Genomic DNA, 8,099 nt, shown 5'->3' with positions numbered 1-8,099 from the left:
ACGGTGGCCTAGGGGGATGGGGGCGTTGTGTCCAGTCAAATCTGCTTGTACAGTCAAATGTACAGTATATAAACAGCAGCAATGATGTACACAAAACCTCTCCTCTCTCAATGAACTACTGTACTGCAGACAGAATGAGGAAAAGATAAAGACTAAAGAAAAAATAATTTTACTATACAGTATATACAGTACAGTATATTATACAGTACATTACAGTACTGTACTGTATATACTGTAGTATTAAATAATATTCTTATAAATGTGCATTACTCATGTTTCCCCATGTTTTACAAAGGTTTTCCAAATGGTTATCCAATTTCAAGCTGCCAAAATAACTTAATAAAGACTGCATTACTGTATGTATTATTCCTGATTATTTTTATATTTGTATTTTTTGGTTCCTGATAAAATAAAATAAATATTTATTCACTTTCCTGCGAATCATAATCATTGACAGCCACCCCTACAATGCACCAATGAATTATTTTATTTATTTATTTATAAAATATTTTACCAGGATTTATATATTTTTATTTTAAAGATATTAAAGAATGTACTGTATTGTATTAAAAACATGTGACTGTAAACCATAGTGACTGACAAATATTTTCACACCCTGATGAAATACTGTATCAGTGTACTCTCAATTCTCACAGTGCTGTGCACATCAGATTTACATTTCAAATTCGAGAGGGGAATTTTCAAAGCATTACCGTTCAAACAACAGGCCTCTAAGGGTTGGGGGAGGGGGATGGTGTGATTAGAAGCAGGTGTGCTGAGTGTTTGTAGCTCGGCTATGGGCGGATTAAGAACACAATGGCAATATGCAGAAGATCAACGACCCAATGGAGAGAGGGGGATGGTAGGCTAGGGTGACTCAGCCGATTGACGCTTGGCTAGGGAGGGATTAAAAACTCTGGAGGTGTGTGGCTGAAATAGTTAACAGCAGTGTCATTTCAAAAGGCAGTTCATCATAATAATTTGATGAATAAACCCCCAAAGACAACCCCCAAATACAGTACATAAAAAGCAAGTCACTTTAACACCCTGTGCCCCATGCACCAAAAATGTTTTGTGGCAGAAGAATTTAATAAAGGCTGCAGAATGTATTATTGTGTGTTGATTGTTAGAATTGCTGTGCACTTTAAATGTTACAACATTGTACAGTATTTGTAAATAAATGTTTTTGTACTGACTCCACCAATAAAAGACCATGTTGAATTGCCTCACATTGTTTCCATTTGCTCCTTTGCCAGTGTAACAAATGTACTGTAGAGGCTTGCTGCACTGTTTTTTAACTGGCTGGTCGCGCAATTGGCGTAGGAACTACGGCAATTGGTGTGGGAACTAGGTCAATTGGCGTGGGAACTTCTGTTCTAGGGCACCTAGAAATAAAATTCATTTTGCCCCTAGATGTTAGGAACCTCCTCACTTGACCCCAACAGGGTCCTAGCAGTAATGGCGGTGAGAAAGGGTCACGCCGGCGAGGAGGGTCCTACCATTGAGCGCAATGGCGGAGAAAGCTTTGAACCGGCTAAGTCAGAATGAGCAGAAACCTGGAACCCACAACTCCGGTTCTGTTCGACCTAGAGGGCTCAGATTCGGTGACCATGTAGTCCTAGTTGCGGCAGGATTGCATGGCAAATTGTGACCCTCTCGTGGCAACAGAACGGAGTCAGGGTGATGTTAAAGTTCAGGTTTCTGCCATTGACTTGCATGGCAGAAAAAAAAGACACTTTGGTAATGTGCTTTTAAACTGTCTTTTTGTATCTCTGGTTTCGGGGGTCTTGGAAGGCTGATATTTTGCCACTATGGCAAGGATCCTCCCGCATGAGGACCAGGTAAATTTCAACCCGCTCAGACCCACAGAATGGGTTATTTTACATTATATTCGCGCAATTGGCGTGGGAACTACTTAGGGCCGCGGTCAAGTTCACGGGCAATTGGCGTGGGAACTTCTGTTCTAGGGCACCTAGGAATAAAATTCTTTTTGCCCATAGATGTTAGGCACTGTATACCACTGTACAGTATACTGTGGAAGACACATAATGAAACGATACTGAATATGTAGAATAAATGCATAGTTTTATTTATTCGGGTTTATTACACAGTATACTGTACGGCCGGAAAACATCAGCATACAGTACAATATTATCCATCGAAATCCCCCCATTAGCCGTTTTCTTTTCTGAGGAAAAAAAAAGAAAAGTTTTAATGTACAGTAATGGTCAGCCCCCTAAAGAAGTACCCAGCCAGACCCACCAAAATAATACGGCAACAAGACAGTACTCACCATAGAATTAAAATTAATTTTCCCCCAGATGTTAGGAACCCCCTCACTTCACCCCAACAGGGTCCGAGCATGTACAGTACTGTACTTTAAAATAAATTAAATATGCAATTTTACTATTACTGCGCGCGCACGCACAGACTGTGTACTGTAGGTTGAACCGCTAAGGTATTAGACTTCAGAGACAACAGCTCGCAAACGCCCCCATGCGTTTTTACACGGCATTGCAGTATTGCAGACAGCGGGAATAAAATGCTTAAATCACAGCCGCGAAAATAACGCTATACACCCCGGGAGAAAACGACACAAAACCGCACATCACCGGGATCTTCTGAAATTCGCGGAGCTAGCCAAGTAAGAATAAAGTTGGTCGCCAGTGTACATATGTCATCTTTTAACTGCAACAATACAAACAAAGGACAAGACAGACAAGACAAACCAGACAGCTGACAAGGGGGGGGGAGCGGGGGAGCGGTCGACTCTGGGCCATCTTGATTGCGTGTTTTCTCTTGCTTGCTTCCTGTCTTATAGTGTAGCACTCCCCGCTTCCACCCCGAGCTCAAAGTGTCTTCCCTAGTGTCTTGGGGGGCTACTGCATGGGGGGCTGTCGACTACCTGTTCGTCATTATTTGTTGTCAGGTCTCTAACCCCCAAAGGAGAACGCATCTGAAACTGTATACTGTTGGTTTTAAATGTGAAGACAGGAACACTTTTTTCTGTGAGCTGGGAAAAATCCTTTAGCATGCAAATATGCTAAGGGTGAATGAACTGAGGGATTTATCAACTCTGTGCTTCAAAGACACCCTGCAGAGAGGGTGCCTCAATGTCTTTGAGAAATCCCGAGTTGAAAAGGCTCAGAAATCCTAGGTGTTTGGATGGCCGGGATATTGTGAGTGCCAGATACCAGTGTAAAGTATGGGTACTTCACACTTGGTGGCCAAACCCCAGACTCAGTGTCGCCAGGTAAGGGACTGACCCCGGTATGCTAAAGAGCTCAGGTGTGAAGTTGACACATGCTCCGTGCAAACCGGGATGCAGCTCCAGCCCTTTCTGCGAAGTTCTGGCAAGTCAGGGATAGGTGGGGAAAATATTCCCACGGGCGGGATAGGGTGCATATGTTAAGTATAGGACGCTGAACCCTATAAGAATGCCTGCAGCCCTGTCCCAGTCAGATTCCCCTGATGTAACAACGATTTGACCAAGTTCCAGCGTCTGCGGTTCCGGAGTGTGAGGCTTAATAATATCGTAACCAATGATCATTCCCCTCTTCTGGAATTCGTTAGAGCTAAGGGTTCCCGAACAAACCCTGTAAGGACTGAACAAACTTTTTCCTGCTTGCTGAGATATAGGTCTGGCAAGTTGCGCCCTAGCCAGGAACTGCTACACGGATCCTTTTGCGCACCCACTTGCATGCGTGCAGGGGTGCCCAGAGACTTTGTTTCATTCCAAGGACATTTGTTTTCGTTTCCCCATCCCAGTGTTTTATTGAGTGTATATTGTGAAGATTTGTGTGTCTGTCTGAAAATAAATAAATTACAATTTATTTTCCCCAACTTGTGTGCTCAAGGCAGGATCCCATTAATGTGTAGATAAGACCTGGTCTACCATGACACTCACTTTCCTTCCCAGGCTGTGCTGAAGCGGGGTACCCTAGTGGTGAGTGTCGGTTAGGTTTTCAAGGGTTAAAGGAGGGAACGATTGATTCACATACAGTGTCCTGTTGTAAAAAAAAAACCTTTCCCATTTCCAGAGGAAAAAAAGTTCAGAAAACAAAAGCATAAGGAAAACAAATGTTTACTGTATTATAGCTTGAAAGCAAAACATGGAACACTCAACATTTTTCTTGTTTGATCAATACAATAACTCCCCGAACATTTCCTGATGTAGGAAAATCTCTGGGACTTGAAACAAATAACTGATAGGGTAACACTTTATTTTTATCAGAGTAGAAGTGTCCCTAATTGCTACCGTGTAAAAAAGCAAATGAATGATAATCAAGTAATAATCCCTGAAGAACAGGGCATTACTGGCCAATAATGCCCTGGCTGGAAGAGTTGAAGGCCCGAGGCGAAGCCGAGGTACTTTAACCCAGCCAGGGCATTATTGGCCAGTAATGCCCTGTTCTGAGGGGATTATTACTATTATAGGCTAAATGTAGGTTTATTTCATAAATAATAGACACTTTGTATAGTTAAATAGATTTTTTTATTCAAATAAAATGGTAAATACATGAATCCACCTCTATATAAACTTACACTGCAGATATCTATATCTACACACTGCCGCCCCCTCTGTGTACACACACACACACACACACACACACACACACACACACACACACAAAACAGCACACCACACACAACACAGTGCCTCTACACTCACACACACACACTGGAGCTCTAGACACACAACACAGCACCTCCTCTACACTCACTACACAGCACCTCTACACACACAGCAGCTCTACACACACAAACTCTGCTGCTACACACACATGCTACACCCATAAACACTGCAACTGACACACACACACACACACACACACACACACACACACATCAGTTCTACACACACAAACTGCTGCTACACATACAACAGTGCTACACACACACACACACACAATAAAAAATGCAGCCACATACTAAACTTTGCACTCTCCCCCCCAGCTCTACACACAACACAGCACAACACAGCACCTCTACACTCCCCCCCCCACACACACAACACAGCACCTCTGCACTCCCCTCCCCCCCCACACACACACAACACTGCACCTCTATACACAACACACTTACTTCTTTGCAGTCTCCCTCCCCCTCCCAATTCAACTGAATCTGCTCAGAAAATCTCAGTCAGCTCGGGAGGGGGAGGAGTCAAACCGTGGCTGATACTTTGTGACCAATCCCCTGCCATGTCTCAGAGCTTTTACTTAATTCAAACCAATCCCCTGCCCTGTCTCAGCTGTTCTGAAAGCTGATTGGCTGGAAATAAACAGATTGAAAACGGCATTTTGCAACCTGCTGAAATTCAGGGCATTACTGTGGATAATGCCCGGAATTTTAACCAATCAGAGAGCAGGGTTTTCAATAATGCCCTGAATTTTACTGCTTTAGCCTATAATTAACTATAATAACAGTTCTACATAGATTATAACATTTTAGTTTACATTGCTTTCCCAATCTAATATCGACATTTCTCTAGGACTAACCCAGCATCTACAACTTTGAGATAAAAAAGGGATTAATTCCCAAACATTTTCTTTGTTTCTTGTTAATCAGGACATTTTTTGCAGAAAATAAGTGCAAATTGAACATTCTAGAAAAGAAACCTAATTCCAGGGTTTCCTATCATGAACAGGTTTTCTGTGATCCATGTGTGGGTTTACCAGCAAGTCTTTCATTTTGTGTGGCTTTTTTGATGCATAGAAATATTTTATCAATAACGTTTTTCCCACGTGGGACAATCACACAGCTTCTACTCCATGGTGGTGTGTGACAAGACTTTCAAGGTGAGGGAAAATAATATACCATGGGAAGTTCCATTTCTCTGTTGTATGAGTTTGTCTGGTGTGTAAGACTTGAGTTTTCAGAAAAGCATTTCCCACATTTAGGCAAAAAATACATTGTGAATTTTGATGCAATAAAAAACGGCTTTCCTAAAAATATTGAACGTAACTCTTTCTCCTTTGTGTATTCTCTGACATACTGTAAAATTAGATTTTGGAAAAAAAGTATTTCCCACATTTATGGCAAACATTATTTCTGTTCTGTACGAGTTGTCTGGTGTTGAAGAAGATTTGACCTGTAAGTAAAGCAATTCCCACACTAAGTTCAAGCATAAGGCTTTTCTCTTGTATGAATTATCTGATGTCGATTAAGGCTGCGTTTATAGTGACGTCGACGCGACATCGCCTGAAAACAAAAGCATTGTCGCCGTCGCAAGCGCTTATAGTAAGGACAATGCGACGGCAGCGACCAAAAATTTGGAAGCCGCTAAAATTTGATTTTTCAGAGGCTGTCGCCACATGTGATATCCTCTGAACCAATCAATAGTGACATCACCCGTCGCCCGCACTATAAGCGCAGCCTAAGAGCAGACTTACTAGAAGTGTTTCCCACAGTCAGTGAACGTATGACGTTTCTACCCTGTGTGGTTTCTTTGATGTATAACAAGATTTGGTAGCAAAATGTTTTCCACATTCACTTCATTAATGAGGGTTTCTTCTCTCCTGCGTGTAATCTCTGATGTATAATATGACTACAGTTGTGTGAAAAAGAAAGTACAGCCTCTTTGAATTCTATGGTTTTACATATCAGGACATAATAACAATCATCTGTTACTTAGCAGGTCGTAAAATTAGGTAAATAAAACCTCAGACAAAAATAAAGTCAAAATGGAGAAGCCATGTATGAATAACTAATAACACCTTATGATTCAATAGCTTGTTGAACCACCTTTAGCAGCAATAACTTGAAGTAATCGTTTTCTGTATGACTTTATCAGTCTCTCACATTATTGTGGAGGAATTTTGGCCCACTTCTTAACAACGTTGCTTCAGTTCATTGAGGTTTGTGGGCATTTGTTTATGCACAGCTCTCTTAAGGTCCAGCCACAGCATTTCAATCAGGTTCAGGTCTGGACTTTGACTGGGCCATTGCAACACCTTGATTCTTTTCTTTTTCAGCCATTCTGTTGTAGATTTGCTGGTGTGCTTGGGATCATTGTCCTGTTGCATGACCCAATTTCGGCCAAGCTTTAGCTGTCAGACAGATGGCCTCACATTTGACTCTAGAATACTTTGGTATACAGAGGAGTTCATGGTCGACTCAATGACTGCAAGGTTCCCAGGTCTTGTGGCTGCAAAACAAGCCCAAATCATCATCCCTCCACCACCGTGCTTGACAGCTCGTATGAGGTGTTTGTGCTGATATGCTGTGTTTGGTTTTCGCCAAACGTGGAGCTGTGCATTATGACCAAACATCCTCACTTTGGTCTCGTCTGTCCAAATTCCCTGCGGTCCCGGCACGCATGCGCAGGGCCCCTTCCCCCCCCTTCGCAACGTAGGATCGAGGGGGAATCCTCTGCAGCCGCGCCCCTCCCCCTGCTCCCAACGTGGGACGGAGGGGGAAGCAACACTCAGCTCCTCTGCGGGCCCGCTCCCCCCCCCTTCTGCTCCCAACGTGGGACAGAGGGGGAAGTAATAATTAATAAGTAATTCAGCTCCTCCTGCGGCCTGCTTCTCACAGCTTCCCTCCGCGGCCAGCTTTCTGTGTCCCCCACGAGCTCACCTCCCGTGCCCTCCCCCCCCCCAGCCCGTCCCGGGCAGCTGCCGCAGGGATATCGGGGCAGGAGGGGAAAGCGTCCGGTGGCAAGCTGAACCCACCCGGTCAATGTAAGTCACCCAGTCACTGTCACCCACCCAGTCACTGTCACCCACCCAGTCACTGTCACCCACTGTCACTGTCACCACCCAGTCACTGTCTCCCACCCAGTCACTGTCACCCACCCAGTCACTGTCACCCACCCAGTCACTGTCACCCACCCACCCAGTCACTGTCTCCCACCCACAGTCACTGTCTCCCACCCACCCAGTCACTGTCTCCCACCCAGTCACTGTCTCCCACCCACCCAGTCACTGTCTCCCACCCAGTCACTGTCTCCCACCCACCCAGTCATTGTCACCCACCCAGTCACTGTCACCCAGTCACCGTCTCCCACCCACCCAGTCACTGTCTCCCACCCAGTCACTGTCACCCACCCAGTCACTGTCACCCACCCAGTCACTGTCAAAGTCACTGTCTCCCACCCC

The sequence above is a fragment of the Ascaphus truei genome, unplaced genomic scaffold, assembly GCF_040206685.1.
Source record: "Ascaphus truei isolate aAscTru1 unplaced genomic scaffold, aAscTru1.hap1 HAP1_SCAFFOLD_437, whole genome shotgun sequence".
Taxonomy (NCBI): Eukaryota; Metazoa; Chordata; class Amphibia; order Anura; family Ascaphidae; genus Ascaphus; species Ascaphus truei.
Note: the sequence above shows the minus strand (reverse complement) of the source record.